At 41.7% G+C, this 21,825-nt stretch overlaps 1 long non-coding RNA gene across 1 annotated transcript in view; it reads right to left on the bottom strand.

Moving 5' to 3' along the window:
• LOC148055779 (uncharacterized) overlaps positions 1-19,916 on the bottom strand; it is a 31,942-nt gene extending 12,026 nt beyond the window's left edge. Inside the window, exons 1-2 of the long non-coding RNA XR_015705102.1 lie at positions 19,726-19,916; positions 6,781-6,877 (exon numbers count right to left, since the gene is read on the bottom strand). This is a non-coding gene — a long non-coding RNA (uncharacterized LOC148055779). The remainder of the gene's footprint in view (positions 1-6,780; positions 6,878-19,725) is intronic.
• Positions 19,917-21,825: the final 1,909 nt, after the last annotated feature.

The raw sequence follows: 21,825 nt of genomic DNA, 5'->3' as shown, positions 1-21,825 counted from the left end.
CAAAAATGGATGTCCTTCTGAAGTAACCTAGACATCCTTGCAAAGGCAGAGTGCTCTATTAGGATAAGAGAACTATAAATACAACAAGATAATGAGATATTCTGTCTTCACAATGTATTAGATTAATTGTGTGAGCTTCACTTAAGGAACACAAGCCAAAATAAAAGGAGTCCAAAAGAAAAGCAATATGTATCAAAGTATGGCTGAAATGGTCTTAAAGTCTACTTTGGCAAAAGAAGTGAAGATGTTTTCCAAGCTGAACTGAGAGGAATGTCAAGAAGGTGAGTGAGTGATCTGAGAATGAATGAAGGAATGCAGATGAACAATGCAAGACTAATCCATTAATTCTTATCCTGTTTCTCTGGTTAGATTCATCCTCTGCAGTGAAAGCCATAAATTCAGGATTGTGATTGAATAAAAAGGGTACTGCTTTTAAATCTACGGTGCTCATCAAGAGTATTGAATACATAAAGCTTTTTCACATGTAAAGACCAAGTTGCCAGGTGCTGAATTATAGCAAAAACGTCTTCTTCCTTCCTTAAGCAATTTAAGGATTGATGCATTAGGCCTTTCATAATATGGATCACTGAAAGGAACAATAATTAAAAATGTAAATCCTGTGCTCTTGAAATATGACCTCTGCTTTCTTTGATTATCCACTGAAGCCAATACTGTGTCTTGAAGCACTAACAAAGCCTGTCTTTCACTATCAAGTTAATTGCAGTAGTGGTGAGCTATTTTACTGCTAAATCCCAGTCTTGGTGGATCTCAGTGTTCCTAGGAGAAGCGTAATCCAGGCAGAGCCTAGCTTTCCCCTGAGAGTCCAGCTGAAGAGGTTTCAGCTCCTCCCTGTCTCAGATGGTGTGCGTAGAAGACATGCACGTGTTCCAGCTACCCCCGGTTCCTCACAAGTGTAACTACGGATAGTAAGTTCAAGGGGATTTTTTATGATACTAACCCTTTCTACCTAAAGAGATCTCTCCTCTGCGGAAGTGCCGTGTCTTTCAGTGGGACAGTCTGCAGTTTGATTTATTTCTGAGGCTAAATAAGAACATCAAAATCTGATGCTAAACATGAGTAACTTGTTTAGCCATCTGTAGTCCTCTCACATAATTAAGATCTTCAGTGTCCCTCGGGAACTGTTTTCTCCATACTTTTCCTCCATCAAGCCTCTTACAGCACAAGTGCCTTCCTATTACAAGCTTTCTGTGTGTCTACAACCAAATAAAGACATGATGGTGAGGTTTGTCTCGCAACTGCTGATGTTTGCAATGTGGATATCTACCGCTATTGTGGTCGCAACCTCAAGACCCTAGTTCCTCACATGCTGAAGCAGATGTCGTGTCTGTCAGGTGGATCACCCCTAAAAGTGTCTGCTCACCATAGAGAAGCCTGACAGTGACTAGTCCAGAAGTAAATGGCTTGTCTGTAGCTGCTTGAAGTTTTTTTGAGACGACTTCCAGCGTCTCTTTCACACAAAGAGCACTGCTAAACAAGAAAGATGATAGTGGACCTACACCTTAATAGAAATAAGACAGAATGCTGTTAACCTCATTTCACTGTACTTTTTAAAGTTTAGCCTAGCATGAGAGTATGAATTTCTATTCACATGGTAGAAATAACTCAGCCTTACAGATATGCTCTGTGGATAGAGAGTTTAACGATTAGCGATGTTTGCATCAGGAGACACCAAGATCCTGGCTGGCTATGCCTTTGTCAGCACCAGAGCTAGAAGCATGAGGGGGCGCAGTAATAAGATGCCTACCAGTGAAGAATCGTGGATATGAATTTAAGTTACTACTGTCTGCAGAAATCGCCCAAGTGTCTGTGTCTGGGAAATGAAGGGAAGCAGAGGGAGGTATATCAGCGAAGGATAGTTATATGTACCATCGATTATCTCCTTTAAATAAATCCAAAGAAAAATACCAGTCTTTGCTCTTTGGCATCTTTCACATGTCTGTTTGGTCTGTGAACACTGAATGGCGTTATTCCTAATTACCATAGGAGAGGAAAAGAATTGGAAAACGTTGTCTTTTATCTCAATTAAAGGTGTTACATGTGCCAGTCTAACAGGTGATCAATGCTAATGCATATTTAGGGGATACTGCTATCACTAAGCCTATAGCAGCTTGTGAAAGGGCATGCACATGACTAGAATTCATATTATGCTGCTCTTCAAAGCTTTTCTGATGCGAGGGAACTCTTTTTCATCAGCTTTAATCAATACTTGAAGTTCTGACAATAAAATCAGTCCCTGGACTGAATAGCATGCTGAATGAGAGAAACTGCAGTGTGCTAGCACAGATAAAAACAGCAGCAACAGAAACCTGCCCTTCTTAATACTAAGTCTTCCTTTTTCTTATATTATTGCTATAAATTACCTCAAAAAAAAACCCTGCTACTATTATCAAATTCAGTGCCTCCTCTCAGGATATGTTCTGTCTACTCTCATGACAGCACCTACCTACTTCTTCATCCTGGAGCTCTAATGACTTCATTTGACATAAAAGCAATCAAGGGAGTAGAGTCAATGTGTCCACATATAAATACTACACTTAGTAGCAGAGTCTGCTGCACTGTTATCTTGGGTGCAAAGAGGAATGTGTTGCCATGAAAACAAATACGCATGTAATCTGTCCTTGCTGTGCCACATTGCTGTTCAGAAACCTACCCAAGAGTTAGATGCTCCCACTACTGTGTTTCTCTTCCCACTACTGTGTTTCTCCTCCCACCTCCCTTGTGGTGCAGTGGTGTCCCAGCCCCTCTCTGCTTCTGACAAAAGGTCTGGGTATTTATACATATTCTGAATGCAAGCCCAGCTGATTGTGGCAGTGTGCTTTTTTTTTTTTGCAGCAGCAGAAATACACATACTTATTAACCCTAGTGCTGGCTTTCCTTGTGAGTAACAGCACTTATTGCCTCATGGGAGCTGCTGCCCTGGGAAGCTCTTGGCTGGCTGTGCTGGGACACCATCCCTGTACACCCCCACAGAAAAGTCATCCTCCTGGCGGGGCCTCATGCGGTGATGAGCCTGGGAGGGATGTGTGGAAACCAGCACCTCTGGACAAGGAGGAGAGGCTCAAACACCACGGAGTCTCACAGAAGTGGCAGCTGTATTGCAAGGAAAAGGGAAAGACAAAGTGCTGAGAAGCAGCTGCATAGGAGAGCTGGGCAGAAAAAACTGGAGCACCTCTAGTTCTCTGTCTCTTATCAGCAGGACCAAAGATGTGATTTCCTCCAAAGAACAGAAGTGGCTGAGCTCAGGCAGTTGGTTGTTAACAGCATGTGAACAGCAATCAGGTCTCATTCAGTCTCTCCCAGACTTACAGCAAGCCCCTGGGGAGGACAGGGTGTAGGTGGGAGGCAGATATAGACTAGGGTGAGCAGTGGAGAGCACCAAACAGCAATCCTTAGGGAAATTAGTCTTGTGAAAAGGATGGGTGTTTTCCACTTCTTATTTCTGATAGGTTTTGGACACTTGGGGTTTAGTAGTTACTGATTTTCATATTTTGTCTCCCTTGGGGTGGTAAGTGCTGCTGGGCAGGTTTAAATTGCTTTCTCCCAGTGAGATCCCACCACTCCAGGGAGGGTCACAAGAGGCAGTATTATCAGACTTTCCCAGGAGCTAAAAAGGACCCTGGAATAATGCAAAGAGCTCTTGAGGAGGCAGCCAAGGAATGTCTGAATTTAAGTTTCTTTCCCCTTTCCACTGGGCTGTAACACCATTTGGCATGTCTGCACTCACTACCTGCGCTCTGCCGTATGGAAAGTCATGCTACAACCTCAGGGATTTTTTTTGGAGACTCCCAAATACCCTTCTGTTCACCACCTCCCCTTGACATCAAGGTTTGCTGAGTGGCCTTACAGTTTTCTCTGGTTACCAGAGCTGAAGATACCTCCATATGTGTGCTAGTGTTTTGAGACTTGCAGTTTTTGGCTTGGTTAAAGTCAACAAAGCAAAATTGAAGACCTAACTTTATGTTTATACCATTCCTGGTGCTAGAAGACTTCATTCTTGAGTCAAATCTTTGTGTGCTCTCATTGTACAAATACTATATATCAATAAGCAAGCACTGATCATTGGCAGCCAAGGTACCTGGGCATACTCAAACCACCTTTCATCTTACTAAAAAGTAGATTTGACACACTGCTATTAAAAACCGTATGCCCCTGTGTTGTCCTTTTTGCTGCTTCTCTTCAAGAGGTGATGCCAATGTTAAAATTAAAAATGAACAAATATCATGCAGACTCTGCAATCCTTCTGGCAAAGTGCCAGTCTTGGGGATCCAAATGAGAAATTGGCCTAGGAGGCATTTCAGTATGGATCTTACAAGATGTCTGCAGCTGTTTTAATGAGGCTGATATTTTAAATAACCATTTTGGAAAAAAGAAACAGTGGATGCTGTCATCATCTTTATATAGCTCTCGCTCATCATAAAATTTCTGAAATTAAAACAGTCTTGTCAGAAAGCTGTTATGAGGTCTTTAATGCTCCTGACTCTTTAACAGTGCTTCTTCCATTAAAGGGAGGGATAAGGATGAACTTGTCATGGATTCTTCAGAGACTATATAATGAGAGCTACTAAAATGTTCTGGTTCTTGGAAGGTTACTAGGCTCCCAGTTACTGTGTGTGGTTAATTTTTTTTTAATCCTAATATTTTATTTTATTTTAGTCCTAATATAATCCTTATATTTTATTTGTTTAAAAGATGAGAGAGTATATCACAGTACTAAGCTGATATGAGCTACGTTTCCTTCCTGCTTTGCCTGTGTTTATGTTTTAAAGACATACTTATCAAAGTGGAGTCCCTGCTTACCATTAAATGATTTACTGTCTCCTCTATGACTTTGAAATGACATATTTAAGAGTTTAAAGCTGTTTAATAACCAGTCTACTGCTTTTGTGTGAGCACACCCTATAGGGACCACAGAGAGCCTCTAGGCAGAGCTGAAGTCCACAGGATGATAGGAAGACCCTGCCCTAAAATGCCACTTGACAGATGAGCGCATACACAGTAGCTGCCCATACTTATGTTCTCAACTTTTCCAGCCCTGATTTAGCATACACAGTTAAAATGCCTCCCTGGCATGCAGATTTGGTTGCTCAGCTGACAGATAAGGGCGGATTCAGCTCCAAGTTTGGACATGGAAGTGAAGGTGCCTTATCACAGCTTACAGGTGACCCTGGTGCCTCTGGGGAGATGCAGGGGATGAGGTAGGTGCCCTCAGCTGCATTGCTCGAGGGTCAGCAGGATCCCCCTCCCCTGCAACTCCCATTTCAGAAGGGCACATACCTTTGCCCCACCTGCCAGCCCATGAGGATACACCATGGCATCGCAAGTACCCCTGCACACCTGTGAGTGGGCACCAAACTGAACCCCTAGGTAATATACCCAGGGGAGTCGGGAGGGTTATTTAGCTGCCCAGGCATAGGGGCGTGATTCAGTTGCCCACATGTAAGCATCTAGTGCTATTTGAGGTGTCCTAGAGCGCTTGAAATGCCCTCAGCTGACTCTCAGGCATAGCACAGGGCCAAGAGGATGATCCCACATGTTTGGTCCAGCAGCTGCGCCAGGCAGGGTACCCAGAGGACTTTGCACAGTGCTAGGTGCTGACATCTGGGCAGCTGGACAGCTGAACCCAGGCTGGGTGTGAGCTGAAGAGCTTGACAGGCTTCAGCTGACTATGCTGCCTGTAAGAGGAGCTGAAACACCAGGCTCACATAGGGACACCTAAATTCAGGTGTCAGAATAAATCTGACCTAAGGTAATCTGGTGGTGTTGTACCTCACTTCTGGTGCCTGGGTGGTACCTCTGAGCTCTTCCCTCCCAGTTATAGCTCTGCTGATCTCTCCTTGAATTCAAGTCACAGCAGCTGCTAGTGGGGTTAAATTCAAAGTTGACAGGCTGAAGAGGGTATAAAACAATGCAATTGAGATGGCAAGTGGTTTGATGGAGGTTTGTATTTTGGCAAAATAGATTCCTTTTGGTCCAGCTTTGAATGTAACTCAAGTTGTACATTTTCTTCACTTATCCCTTCTTATTTATATATCTGCAGATAAAGCGTGATTGTCCTTACTCTCTCACCAGTGTAAATGACGGGCAGCTCCAGGAAAAACAGTGAAGTTACGTTGGTACAAAATAGTATAAGTGAGAGAAAAAAAAATCTGCAGTATGTACTCTTTTGTGTTCTTTAATCTGGACTTCAAGATATAGCTGGAGGTAGTTGCTTTAGAGACCTGCAGTAGTTTAAAGTGCTATTCCTAAGAGATTTGATTCAGGCTTAAACTTAAAGTGTTCGGTAAACGGGGTGAATTACTGAGGTTTAAACTAAGGGATAATTGAATATAGAAAAAAAAAAAAAATCTCCCTGCTACCTTTTGAATTGAAACCAGAGGCAAAAGTGCTGCTTTTTAAAGTGTGCATAGCTTGATCTATAGCTTTCAGCTAGGCAAACTCCTGGGAAAATGAGTACCTTCCTGTCTGATGTACGGTGGAATTCATCCAAAGGACAAGATCCCTAAAGCTGATACAAATCAGCATAAAGCCTCTGAATATCACCACCTCCAGATCTAACTCACAATATCATATCTATAAATACTGTTGTGAAGTAGCTTTTAGATAATCTGACTCCTCTGATACATTCAGTTTATGCTTATTAATTCATCAGGACGACACCAATTAACATAAAACTTTACAGAAATCCTTTTTTCCTGGAAGAAATTCATGTTATGTGGTGTGAATAAGACACCCTTTACCCACTGCTGAAATGCAACTTACCTGTGGAAACCCAGTGCAGCCACTGAACGCCTCATCCGTGGATTCTGAAGTGAGGAGTGATGCCGTCTTCAGTCGCATGTACATGAGCATGGGAGGTCTAGGGGGGGAAATCACGGATTACCCAAAGCACAGTTAGACTATGACACAGTCCAATAACCCCCCTCTGCTGTGAAACATGATAGAAGTTAAAGTGACCACAAATCTCAAGAAGCTCAGTTATGTGAAAAATGAGTCCAACAACAAGGCTGGTCTATGGGTCTGGATTCTCCCAGGGCTCAAATTTTTTCTTATCAGCATTATAGTGAGGCGAGTCAGATGCACTCTGATATAGCTTGGGCTCTTAAAATCATCTGTAATACTTACGAGGTGTTTCATAAGGAAACTGTGACACATGAGCAACCAAATGGTCTTGTTCTCAATCAAAGTGTAACTGAACTTTTGAACTGAGAACACATTTTTGTGATGGAGTCTTTCCTCCTAGGTTTTAACAACAAAATTGTCAAAAGCACAGCCTATAAAAGTGCAATCCCTTTTCATTTAAATGTCTGATTTGCAGAAGCTTCAATAAGACTAGCGATAACTAAGTATAAAAAAGGATTGTTTAAGGTACCAGTTTATGCTTTATTAATTTCTTTTTCTTTATAGCCACTTTCAATTAAAAAAAGAATTCTAATTTTCAATCTACTTTATTATGAAAAATTATTTCATATAATAAAAATAAAAATAGCTTGCCTCTACATTTCTGTGGGCATCTTTAAAGAGTACTGAATATTTAAATATTTAAAAGATCTTATAAAAAGAAGCAGGACCCATATGGCAAGATAATAAATATTCATAAAAGTATGGATAGTCTGATTCTCTGACTCATTTTCACAATTGCAGTGCTGTAGGAAACAAATACACTGCTCCTCCATTCAAGTGCTGGATAACACATTGATCTGCCTGCCAGTTCAATCTAGGCACCTTGCATAAAAATATTTTTTTCTCATTGCATCTCATAAACAGCAACCTCTTTTAGCCTTCTGCTTTTTGAATATTAATCTGTAAAGTTTCAGATTCCTTGGTTGGATGTAACTGTATGTGTAATGTACGACTTGGAAGGCGTATTCTCTGCAGATTTCTTGAAGCGAGTACTGCATTAAAATGTATAAATTCTGCACAATTGACAGAAAAAAGAAACTCCATGTTGAGCATCAGGTGGGCCATGTGAAATCAATAATTACTCAGTTCAATTCCCAATGGAAACAGGTCTACTATACACAAATTCCAGCTTGGCATTAATTGCCACACTTGTTTAAAATCTCAGTTCCACAAATAGATACTTTCTTTAAATATGCACTCAAGTTTCCATTAAGGCAGCTGGTGAATGGGGCCAGGGAGGCTCCTGTGGAGTGGTAGGCTGCCTCTGCAAAAGGAGGCTTGTAGTCTAAACCTCACCATAAGAAAAGCAGTCTCCTTCAGATGGGACATCCGCAGGTGCCCAGTGAGCAGCAGAGTGCAGAGCATGATCCTCAAGCAGAGACTCCGGCTGCCCATTCTTGGGCTGCAGAAGGGTGCTCTACCACCTGCACACACCTTGACGTCTCAGATTAAAGAGGAGTAATTAAGTACTTGCTATTTTTGCTAGACTTGCTTCTGAAAAGTTCATCCAAAATTAGCCCACAGGTTTAACTCAGCAGAAACTGAGTCATGGGGAAAGGTTCCCTGCTCATCTCAAACACTTTTTCATTATAAAGGCTCAAATTACAGCAAAGGGGAAAGACAAGTCATAATTGCTATCCTGCAACAAGGTCCTGGGACAGTGCTTTGGAATCATCCTCTCCTCCCCTTAAATATGCCTTTGTCTCATATTTTATGTACTTCACTCATTTTCCGCTACTTTCCAACCTGTGTTTGGCAAATTCATTAGGCTGTCTAATTCTTACTGGCTGGTCGTGCCATTCATTTATGTTTACATCAAACCTATATCCATCCTAATTGTTTTATCATCATGTTTGTGTTATTATTACAACATAATGTTGCTTTTGATTATTAGTGAGAAAACAGGAGTTTTAATTTAATAGATTATTATGCCTTTGCTTTTCTGATGGAACACCACAGTATAACTGCTTCTGAGTAACAACTTGTTATTAGATACATTTCATGCTCATCATTCTTTTGATGATACTAGGCAAATATTTTCAGCCTAAATTTTCCCTGCATACATTTTGGCAACTGTACTGAGCCCTGAGGATGCACAGCCCTCTATTATTAACCTTTAAGAACTGAGGAATAATTATGGTTAGCTTTTGTTGTAATTCAATTGTTAACTGGATCCTTGTTACCATCCTCTCAATCAGCCCAAGATATAATGAGTAAGATGGATTTCCAGCACATTATTTAATCAAAATAGGTGTGAAAAATGAATTAGGGAATGTTACCATAAAGTCTTTTTGGTTATTACATGCACACCCTGAAGTGACATAGTTAAACTACTTCACAGTCAAAAAGATGTTTTGAAGATGAATAAGCAGACTGTTTGAAAAGAAATGACATTCCAGGTATCACTTTTCATTGCTCCTTTTCGGGAAATTTTGTCACTAGCATCAGCTAATTTTCTAGCATTCCTCTCGCTGCCATGGGCTAAGGGGCTAAAATTAGTTGGAATATATCATTTGTAGACACGGGTTCAGACTTAGCTCCGTTCTCTTTCAAACTGAAGGAAAGCTATATGCTTTGATCATACCACTAGAAGATGATGCTCATCTTCTCTCTTCCCTTTCTTTTCCCATTATTTTTTGACATGGGAAGTACGATGTCATGGAAATCAAACCTTCCAGTCCCCTTCTGTCCACTTTCCAAATAAGGGAGGAAAAAAAGGTACCTTTTTTTAATCCAGTTTTGAAAATGAAATAGAAAATGTAGAGATGAAATACATATATTTATTAATATTTCTACCCTTAAGAGCAAAATTTCTACAGAATACCCATCATTTTCCTTTATGCTTGTTAAGGTCTTTATCTCGCTTCTGTGTGAATGAATAGCACCTTATTTTGAACTAGTCTATTAGAGTGAGTAGAAAGACATTGGCAGAATACAGTATGGACCCTTGTCCTTTTCTCTTCAACTTCCCTGCAGGGGAATGGCTCTCAACAGCAAGCTAAAGTTACTGATGGATGGCAGGAAAAGGGCAGAAAAGTTTTAGTGTCTTTTTTTCTTCACTCTTCACCAGAAAATGTGGCTGTAACTGGATTACTAACTGAATTCACACCAGCATCAAAAGGACAAGAACTCAGGTTAGAATACAAAAGGAAAAGTTCAGAAAAGACAGTGTAGCTGCATTTTTTTCAGCCCAGCTGGGTCTGATGAAAATTGTAAGATATTTAAAGAATGGGCTGAAATAATTTCAGAACAATCAGAGATTGTTTTTGAGAATGCCTGCTGAGGACAGGTGACGTTTCAGAAGGTGGAAGATGAATGATTATAGCACCATCTTCCAACAGGAGACAGAGGAATTGCTCTGGGGGCTAGAAGATGCTGTGTTCACCTTCAGAGCCAGGAAAACTATTGGAATGAATTACTCAACAAACAACTGCAGATGCTGGGAAAATGGCAAGAGTTTAAGAAAGACCCAAGATGAATTTCTAAATAACATATCATGTCAAACTATTAATTTCCTTCCTTGATAATGTAACAAGTCTAAAGAAAAGCGAAGAATCAGTAATGTGACATTACTAGACTCCAGTAAGCTTATATACACTGTTTTGTCTGACTTTCTTGCAAGCTAACAGAAACACAGTCCAGATGAAGCTAATATAAGAGGGTTCAAAACTGTTCGTGTAAACATACTTAGAGAATAGATATCGACAAGTCATCATGGCACTAAACAGAAGTATTGGGCAGGGCTTTACAGAGTTCTTGTGGACTACTCATTGTTTTCACTAATTATGTAGAAGAAGAAAACATTCATGATGAAATAGAAAACACTTGTCTTAAAGTTTAAGAGTGCTCTAAACTGATCTTATATTGAAGAACAGGATTAGAATTTAAAATCATGTTGATCAGTTGGAGTTATGGCCCCAAAATTCTGGGTGAAATCCAACTCTGACTTAGGCAGGAAAAATCAGCTGTGCAAAGAGAGGGTAGGAGAAAGGCACCCTGCAGAAAAGGAGCTGCTGCTTCTAATAAATCGGAAGCTGAATATGAGCTGACAGTGCTACATACACCCTAAAACGGCAAGCTTTCTCATGGAGAATATATCTGAGCGTACAGCGTGCAAAGCACACAAAAGTAATCCTGTAACTCTGGTTAGTACTGGGTACACATCAGCCAAAACACTTTGGGCACTCAGGCTTCAGAAAAGCCATAACTGAGAGAAAAGCAACAAATACAAGCTCAGGTCTACAACACAGGGTGTCTGAGGGCAGGTAGAAGAAATGGAGGTTGTAAGCGGGAAGTAGACTGGAGGGAGACACCAAGTCAGTCTTTCTGTATGAAAAAGTTGCTGCAGAGAGGAATGCAATTCACTGGTTTCCATGTCCCACATGGATGGAACAAAAAGTCATGAGCTTAAAGTACAAAATGGGAGATTTTCTGTAGACTACAGGAAAAGCTAATTTACAGAAAGGAGACTGATCTGGAGCAGATTTCCTGGAAAGGTGTGGGGTTTTCCGCACTGGAAGTTTCTGAGACAATGCTAGATATACCTTTGTCAAGATTGACATTCACTTTCAGACCTGTTTTTCTAATATTCTGTGACACTGGGACATCCATTATGCAAAAAAAAAGACACAAGGCAATGGCCAGACTTCCAGTGCTCACCTCCCTTTCACTGGGACTCACCCTTTGTTTTCACCTGCTGCCCAGAGTGTTAAAGGTGTGATAATAAACCAAAATATAATTTATTAATTAGCTGAATAGCATTTTGAGCTGGCATAATAGAAGTGGTAATTGACATGTTTAATGAGAATTCATGACATAGGTGAATGAGACACAGACTGTTGTGGGGATCCTGTGAAGGTTTTCTCTTCTCCATACTGTAGACACAACTATTTCACAATCTATATTATTCCCTCTACTTGATTTTTGTTTTTTTTTTTTTAACGATTGATGTCATATGCTCAGTGAGTTTTATGAAGGTCTAATAGATGTGACAGTTCTTCCTCTGGTATTCACTACTCTTATTTTCTAGCATTTTTTCCAGCTAGACTGGAACCTGTGTGTAATCAGATACAGAAAGCAGACTTTTGCCACCACCTAGTCCTTCTTTCATGTCATTGGAGAAAAAAATGGGGACAAGAGGTTGTTTCAGATAAGATGTTATTTCATACATAGGTTTATTTCATCAGAGGATCAGATCCAATTAATCAAACCCATTTTCAGTTGGTACTTGAAAACCTGCAAGAAATAATTTCTGACATAATCACTTAACACTTATGTATACGGTAATAACTATCTTGATTATAAATAATTTATTCAGGTTTTTTATTTACTAAATATTATATTTCCCAAATGCATTAGCCATTAAGATTCATGAGATAGTAAGGTAAGGAAGACTTAACTTGGAAGCATATACACAATTAGGATGTTCATTCAAGAGATTATTTGGACGCTTGGAAAGCAAACAAGTCAGGGCCACTTTTACCAGTCCCCGTGGTGCTCTTAGGAACACAAATATAAGCTGTGTTTTCATCTCAAAACTACTTAGTAGCAGGCTCTGAAAGCAAGCTCTGAGTAAGAGGGGAGCTGGCTACATCATCAGACATGGCAAATCCCCAGTCTGGCTTTGCATGAGCTAGTTTTGAGACTTCTGGGTTTCACTCCAATGACTGCAGTGGGACCAGGGACAAGCACTGTGCCAAAGCCATGGCAGTACCACATGGCAGTACCTTGGTGATGCCACTGGATACCAAAGTGATCAGGAGCCACAGTTATCCCTGAAGATGCAATATGAATCCTGTACTCCTCTCTGCCCCTCTTTGCAGAGCTTAGCCTTGTCCTGCACCATCCTGCATCCCTGCCCTGCGCCATCCCTTCCCCGTGCCCTCCGTGGGGCCGAGGCACAGATGCCCGCACAGCTTCCCTGCTTCAGCCGTTCATCACCTCCAGCTGTCCATTAGCTCCAGCTGTGCAGAGGGAAGGACACCAAAGGGGCTACACTTTTTCTCTTCCACCTGGCTAGTGGCTCTCTAGGTGAGCTCACTGAGGGGAGGTCAGTGTCCCCGTGTCTCCTCGGGCTGAGGTGTCTACCAGAGAAGGAAGTGCCACAAGGACACTACCTGCCCTCTTGGCCTGATCAGGGTGTCTGGGGAACTCAGGACCACTGAAAGGGGTGGGAAGAGGAAGACTCACAGTCCCATGAAAGCCTACTGAGCTTCTGGCCAAAAGTCCAGTAAGATGCTGAGTGGTATTTTGATATATTTTTGGTTTAGTAGAGTGACAGAAAATTTAGACTAAATTTAGACTTTTAAAGTTACCAAAGAATGCAGCAGGCCACATGACTGTCTGGTTTTTACCCATCCCTAAATGATACCTGTACAGGTAAAATCATACTGTTTAAACAAATAGCTGGATACACAAGAGTTGATTTTCATATCCGTGCTACGGAAATCACCCACAAATTAATGCCAGATGAAATAACATGTCCTATGGACTAACATATATTAGTCCTGAATTATCAGTTTATCAGCCTGTAGTTGCCTAGAAGGTCAGAGCAGAAGGGCTAATAATGTCCTTTCTTTCTTAGCTAGAAAGTAACAGCCACGAAGCTCCTTGAGTCAGCTGTTTAAAAACACACATACCCACACCACTATGAAAAGACTGATGCGTGCCTTCTGATTACAGATCTGCATAGCCTGCTCCATAGCTCCTCAATGCTTTGTCCAGGAGAGACCTGAATAAGAGAGTGTGACTAGGCCACTATTGCAAACTTGCACCTCAATTTCCCACCAAGAAAACTGGGAAGAGGACACCTTCTTACAATGCTAGAGGTACTATGAGGCTAAAAATCATTTAGCGATCCTGACAGGTCCATACAGCTTTATGGCAAGTCCATAACTTTGTACATAGCAATGCATAGTCACTGCCACATCAGTGTAATGGACTGAGCAGTTTTACAAGGCTTCTGAATTACTATTTTAGTTGAGTTCATATTTATAAGAACAGAGACATAAGCAAAGCTGGAAGAGCTCTTTCCCCTTGCCAGTGACTTGTTCTTGTCCATACTTTGTGCCCCAGTTTTCCTGCTTCAATTATGCAGCATCATGCATTATACAATACTCTTCAACACATGGGGTCAGCCTATAAAGGGAGAGCATTAATTCAGTGTGTCAGATAATGGGCGCTTTCTCCTGCAGAGTGGTAGCTTCAGAAATGGTCTCATCAGAAGTATTGTTGGACATGCAAAGCATTTGTTATGAGGCAGTAATGATGGTGTCTCTAATTGCTGGCTGTTCTGTGGGAACACATGTAAAGGTGAAGCATCACCTTCCAGGGAGAATCTTTATTGCACTCGGCCACTTGTATTAAAATTTTAAGAATTCAGCTACCACAGCTAGCTCCAAACAGCAAATATCTGGATGCAAGCAGAATACATTAAATAACAAATAAGTGCAACTGATATAGTTTACCATACCAGAATGGGTTTATTTACAATCCATTTCAATGATAAAGGAAAAATATGCTTGTGTATGTGTATTTGCAGTGGCAGTATGGATTAGGGGGACACAACATAAAATATATTTTTGTGCAAGGGAAATATCAATGCTTTCAACTAAACTGAACGCAGCAGCTTTACTTTGACCTTTTCATGCAATCAGCGATGTTTTCTGCTAAGATCAGCAGTTAGGTAAAAATGTGAAAGCTTGGCATAAACCAAAAAAATTATCTTAGAGGTCAAGTATGCAGATTTTTTTCTGAGATATAAATATCTCTGGTGTTTCAGCATCTTACCTAGTAGATAGCAGTGTCATGTCATTATATTCTATGTCTACCCGTCAGTCCTGAATCAGCAATCTTAATTGAAAAAAACCTTTGAAAGATGGAAATTTTACATCCATGGGAAAGATTAAATCTGTGACAAAATCCCAAAGCAACATGAAATGTACTTTGTATCAGAAAAATCTCATCTCCTGCACCCATGGTTTTGCTTTCACTTAAGTCCTCTCACACAAGACTGGCATGCATACACGCTACTGAAAGTTATTGCTTGGGGTGTGTGCCATAGTTGTGCATAGATTAATTCGTCTTAGCAGGTTGAAAATTGACTAGACCATGAAAAAAGAACAGCTGAAGCCATCTAATAGATTGGGCAAGAATTACTCTTGGTTCCTCCATTTAATTTGATAACAGATGTGCATTATACACTGTCACTGCAGAAAAATAAGAGATTTCATTTTGTAATGGATTATTGAATAGATTTGCAGTGACAGTAAGGCAATAAATTAAAAAGTAGATCAGCCATTTTTCAATTAGATTTATGTGCTCTACTCACCAGCTTTGTATATAAAGGGAAGAAAGTGAGACTATTTCACAGGGAGGGCTTTTTACAGCATTTAGTCCAGAGCAAACTGGTGGTTGCTTTGGTCGCAGCTGATACCCAAGCACAGTTCACTGGCTGTATAAAATGTGTGTCTATAAAATACATGAGGCCAGCAGGTCTTCTGATAATCCTTCGCGTGGAAACTATTAGTCAAATTCATCCTACATGTAAGTTCATGAAGCCAGTGAGCTTAACACTACAGATAATTTTCCCCCAGAGCATTAATGGCAAGGTGGCAGTCTTTCAGAGACAGTTGTCACAACTGCACCGAGGAGGGAAGGAGAGGAAAACTCTTTGCCCTCACAGGCATGCTGCTGTCCAAAGGATGGGAACAAATGAAGCATAAAAGCCAGTGTGGGTCCTTCTACCAGATACTAAGTTCTCTCTTTTAAAAACATCGGTCAATCAGACTGACATTTCCACTTAACCTTGTGAAACAGAACAGATTTTCTCCTTATTGGCATTCAAGCAGGGACATCACGTGTGCGCTCCTGTGCACTCTGTGGCATGGCTGTCACGCAGGCCATTGAAAGATTGAAATCCCTGTCTGTTTCCAAACTATTTCTATTTTTAGACGGTGAGATTTCCTTCATGCTGGAGGAAGCGCTCGTAGTCCATTCTAGCACCTCTATGGCTCCTGATGTAGGGCACAAAAAAACAGGCTTATTGCAGGCTAGAAGCCAGCTGCTGGCAGGCTCTGGGTCATCTCTGGACACCTTGTAAAAGCATCCAGCTTGGAAAGGAGGGGGTGTTGCTAACATACTTCTTGAATGATTTAGAGAAGGTCAGTTGAGGTTGCTAACATCCATATCGTCAAAGTGGAAAAGCAAGCCATCAGTTGGGCTAAAAATACTAACTTCTCCAAGGTTAATGTTTTGATTTTAAACTCTAGACTACATAGAAAAAATCCCACCAAATCTGATGAAATACAAGAGAGGAGTTTTTAAATACTTTACAACATTAGGACAAATATTTTTTTTCCATGTAAAAAGAAGACTCTATTTCTCTGACATTTTAAATCTGTAAGGAATCATCACTCTTAGCTTCTGTTCTTCCCATAGACACAGCTAATCTGCCTACTGAATTCTGCTATATATTTTAACTACAACCATACAAACCACTGGTTATGTTCATTTTTTGTTGTTTTGTTTGGTTTTTTTTTATATTTATTTCCTGCCTGGTCAGAATCCATGGAAAAAATAAAGCTTTTTCTCAGCAAATTATTTCAATAACCCTAAATGAAAAGAAGACTTAAAGGCACAGTATTGGGTGTTGGACAATATTTATTCTTAACATCTTTTCACTTCTTTTGAACTGTTTTAACTTCAGGATTTTTCTTTACTAAAATTTACTAAACCTGAAACTCATTTTAGACTGAAAAATGAGAAGGATTCCTTTTGAAAATGCTGAAGGAGAGTGTTTTGGTATCTGTAATTCTTAATTAAGGGCTTTTGTTTGCAGGGGAGAAAGGCTGAGTTTATAGAAACAACTTATTGAACTATTTTTAACAACTCCAGTCTGTATAATTCCATGAAAGTCAAAAAAGTTTTTTTTAAAACATGAAGAGCACATGCCATCACTTCATGCCTGGAAGGGGCACCACATGCAAACAAGATAAGCAAGGTATTAAGCATCTATAAGATCACCAAAATACAAGCATGCAATGACCTGCTTCAATCTCATCCTAGAGTTTAAAAAGAGTTTAAAGTAATTGATATTCTATATAACATCTGCATGATGAAATACCCCAAAAGGAAATAATTTTTGGAAGGATTTTGAAAGAGTATATAATTTTAGATTAATAATGATATTCCCCCTCCAAATATTATTATGATGTATTTGCTAAGCTATAGCTGAAGTCCTGGTAGTTGTTTCTAAGTTTTAAAAGGACCTTGAAGGATGTGCTGGAACTGAAGGGATTTCATCGTGCCAGTCTCTGAGCACCATAAGGAAAAAGCCTATCAGCAGAGTAAGTAGACTAGAAAAGCCAAACGTGTGTCCTCCCCTCCTTTTCTCCCCAGCTGCAGGTCATGCAGGATCATCCGGAGTCTGCTCAAAATGTTCACTGCTTGCTCAGATTTGTATTACAGGAAGCATAGCTGCGGTAAGTAATGAACCTTCAGTAATTACTTGATGATAACGGCTGAAAAGTTCCTGTGTCTCTTTTTTTCTTAACAACTTCAAACCTAATTGCCACATTCTCCAGAAGCTGAAAAAGGGATCTTCAAAGAACTACTAACAGAATCATGCCATTTTTAAAATGCTTATCTGTTCCTAAGACCTGGCTATATTACAATTAACGTCTGCTTAATAAGGAATTGCACCAGTGCAATTTTTCCATCTGGCAAGGTGCTACGCAGTTAGAATTAAAGTTGCCACCAAAACCAGTCCTGGAGCTGGAATGATTTCCATAGCTCCTGAGCCCTGTTCCTCTCTCTGAGGTGGGAAGCATGTAACAGAAAACCTCAGCTGTCACATGTCGTTCCTACCTACAGCGGGGCTTTGACAGCACCCAAAAGGACTGCTAGTGTGTCACCATTTCCAGGAGTCCCAGCCAGGCATCCAGGGCCGCAGGATCGAGAACCAAAGTGTATCCCACTATTGGATTTTCTCCATCCACACCCACAGAGGGGGAAGGCTGGATAGTGAATAGTTGTTGTTCTCATTAAATGTATGTTTTCTGGTGTCCGGGAGAAATGAAAAGGCTGTACAGTCCACATGCCAATACCCAGCCAGACTGGAAGGAGCCTGGATCCTGGGAGAAGCCCTCATGATGTGGTATTCCTCCTAGGTTAACTTACTGGTTTTCAGACCACAGAAACACTGTGATTACCCCATTGTTGTCCTGCTCCTGGTAGCCAAACTAGTTCATGCAAAGCTGGTTGAGATACCTCTGTGTGGTATGGACTGTGCTCTGTCAACATGGGCTTTAAGAATAACAGGTGCTCACCTTTCCCAGTGGTAAGTACTAGCACCTATCGATTCTTGTCCTGCAAGCTTCTCTGCTGCAAGTAGTGTTGCAGCTCCAGCTACTAAGTCACAAGCCTCACAATATTATGATATCTATCTGATTTGTTTCTTAAAGTCCAGTTCTTAAATGAGGCACGTTTGTTTGAAAGGGTAACGTTTTTCTCTCTTGTGACTAAGGAGAAAAGTTTCAAAAAATTACTTGAGAGAAACCCCATGGCTCAAAACCATCGAAAAAGCCCAGCTGAGCCTGTGGTTTCTGAACACAAAGGAAGTGTCAGCACTGCTTGTCTGAAAAATACAGTTCACTTGCTCATTTTTTCAGCCTTTGCTCTGTCACAGCAAAGGGAGACTGTCTCCCATGGAGCAGTGTAAGTACACAACTACATTGATCACAAAATATGCGCTAATTTAGTGTGCTTAAAAAGAAAAGCCAGGTCAGAACAAAGGGACTTGTTGCGGTTCTGCATGCACAAGGGCTCAGTGGGTTTAAACAGCAGACTCTTCTACCATAGTTAGGGTTCAAAATCAGTGTTTAAATCAGACTGGAAGATGTGTTGCTTTATACCCTGGACATGACTGTAGTGCAATCTACGGTGTGCTACCAGGCATTTCTAGCATGCTGGCCAGGCTTTGGTCTGTTGTTGTGCTGAGCTGGTCCATCTCCCCAGTTCACAGAGGACTCCTTGCCGTAGATCCACTGGCACAGCAGGAACCTCCCAGGCCTTCTCCCTACATACTGCTTCAACTCTGGTGCAATGCCCTCACTCCCTTCCAGTTTTCAAGGGGGTAAGCTCTCATTTTCATCTCCCTTTCCAAATGTCCAACAGGCACAGCAATCTGGCTGGACTGTGCCTTCCAGCATTTCCTAAAATCTACTTTTTCCAAATTGAACAGATTTAGCAAACCTACCTTGCAGTTGTCATAAGCATATGAATGAGCTTTCTAGTTCTGGAAGGGAGTCTTCCAGTGCAAACTTTTTACAGCAAAACCTGAAGTTTCTGTTTAGATTAAATTCATGTGAAGACAATGACAATATATTTATAGGATTCTTCTATTCACAGTTAAATCAGTGAAGTATTTCCCTGGCTCTTAATTTTTCAGCTGGCTACCTTTATTAACTTTACCAGAGTCCTATCTCATTTACAGTGGTAAAAGGGAAAAAGGAAAAATAGGCGAAAAATAAAGATATCGGATTCCTTGTACCAGCATTTATATACTGGATTACAAAACCTTTGAAATTTGAGAGACTATAAAAGTCTAAGTAATGCCAAACCAATTGTTCTTCACAGATTAATAAGAAATTTCATGCATTTTATTGCACTCACTTAGATTTCACACTGTTTGTAAACCAGAGCAGGATATGTTTAGAAAACTAAAGCACATAAGTAATATAAAATGTTTTTCAAGTTTCTAGTCACATGAACTGAGAATCTAAAACACTTTCCAAAAGGGCCTACCTTGATCTTTTTTGTTGCAAGAAAAACTGAGCTCTTCAGGCGAAGGACCCTGCATGTCCACATGCAAGGGCGCAGCTGCCTCTGGCACCCCATGCAGCCTGAAGCTGCAGAGCAAGGGGGAAATCACAGCAGGACCTAGAGACGGGAAACACTGAGGGTATGCACTGTATTCACTATTCATTTGTGCGGCAGTTTGCATGGAGGGGAGTGCAGGAAGGGTGCTGAAGCTCTGCCAGCTCGACCAGGGAGCAATGGTATCCACCTGGCAGAAAGCCATGGCCTCTCTAAGCTTTACACCCACCACGACTGACACAGCTTCCCAGACAGAGCTCTGGCGGGAACACGCTGCCACCCAGGTGCCAGGCTGCAGGGTGTGCCCTGCTCTTACGGCAGTACCGGGCGGCAGCAGTGAGCACACCCGTGGGAGGTGCGCCCAAGGAGAGGAGCTGACACAGCTCCGGGAGGAGGTGACCAGGCTGAGGAGTAACAGGGAGAGCGAGAGAGAGACAGATTACTGGAGTCACACCTGCCTTCCCTGGGACAGGCCCAACAGGCAGACAGGATGCGTGATACGGAGGATTCCCTATCCTCTCTCTGCCTGGCTGAACACAGTGACTTAAGGGATAGGGGTCAATGGCGACAAGCTCCTGCCCGGCGCAGCAGGCGCGTCTCCTCCGTGACTGCCCCCCCTTCCCAGGTGCCCGTGCATAACAGGGATGAGGCTCTGCAGGTGGAACCCAACAATGACGAGGACGATGGTTAGCATCTAGCTTGGAGGTGTCGCCGAGGTTAAGTCGGCCTACGCCCTGCATCAAAACCACTTCCATAAAGAAAAACAGATGGGTCATTGTCATAGGAGACTCTCTGCTGAGGGGAACAGAAGGCCCAATATGCAGACTGGACCTGCTTCTTAGGGAAGTCTGCTGCCTCCCTGAGGCCCAGGTTAAAGATGTGAAGAGAAAGCTTTCTATGCTCGTACGGACAGATTACTATCCGTTACTGATTTTTCAGGTAGGCAGCAATGAAGTTGCAACTAGAAGTCTGAGGGCAATCAAGAGAGACTTCAGGGCCTTGGGACGACTGGTTAAGGAATTGGGAGCACAAGTAGTGTTCTCCTCTATACTTCCAGTTGCAGGGAATGATGAGGGAAGATGCAGGAAGAGCCAGCAGATCAGTACCTGGCTCCAAGCCTGGTGTCACGAGCAGAATTTTGTGGGTTTTGGTCATGGGTCGGTTTACACGACATCAGGCTTGCTTGCAACAGATGAAGTATGCCTGTCTCAAAGGGGGAAAAGGATCTTTGCAGAGGAGTTAGCAGGCCTCATTGAAAGAGCTTTGAACTAGATTTGAAGGGACAAAGGGATAAAACCAGGCTCGCTAGAGATAAGCCTGGGGGCAGCACACCAATGTTTGAGGATGGTATTCTAGTGAGGTTCTTCTGTCTGCTGTCTCAGTGGAGGTAGGGGGATGGAGAGCCATGCGACAGCAAAGACCCAGGGGCTATGGATGTGTTAGAAACCATGGAAATGCCTGAGAATGGTCATGTAGGAATCAGGGCTTCTTCCCCCAAAAAAGTGGTGGAATCAATAGCCCAACTGAAGTGTATCTACACCAATGCACACAGCATGGGCAACAAACAGGAGGAGCTGGAAGCCATTGTGCAGCTAGAAAAGTGATAGAGTTGCAATCATGGAAATATGGTGGGCTGACTTGTACAACTGGAGTGCTGCAATGGATGGCTATAAACTCTTCAGAAGGGACAGGCAAGGCAGGAGAGGTGGTGGGGTAGCCCTGTATGCTAGGGAGTGTTTTGACTGTCTAGAGCTTTACGATGGTTACGATAGGGTTGAGTGTTTAAGAGTAAGAATTGGGGGAAGGCCAAAAAGGCAGATATCATGGTGGGAGTCTGTTATAGACCACCCAACCAGGATGAAGAGGCAGATGAAATATTCTATAAGCAGCTGGGAGAATTCTCACAATCACTAGCCCTTGTTCTCATGGGGGAGTTCAACTTACCAGACATCTGCTGGAAACACAATACAGCGGAGAGGATACAGTCCAGGTGGGTGTCTGTCTCTTCTCCCAAGTAATAAGTGACAG

Source organism: Nipponia nippon, unplaced genomic scaffold (genome assembly GCF_047370975.1).
Source record: "Nipponia nippon isolate SJK-2023a ecotype South Korea unplaced genomic scaffold, ASM4737097v1 scaffold_2, whole genome shotgun sequence".
NCBI lineage: Eukaryota > Metazoa > Chordata > Aves > Pelecaniformes > Threskiornithidae > Nipponia > Nipponia nippon.
The sequence above is the reverse complement of the archived record's forward strand: the minus strand, read 5'-3'. Positions and strand labels throughout refer to the sequence as shown.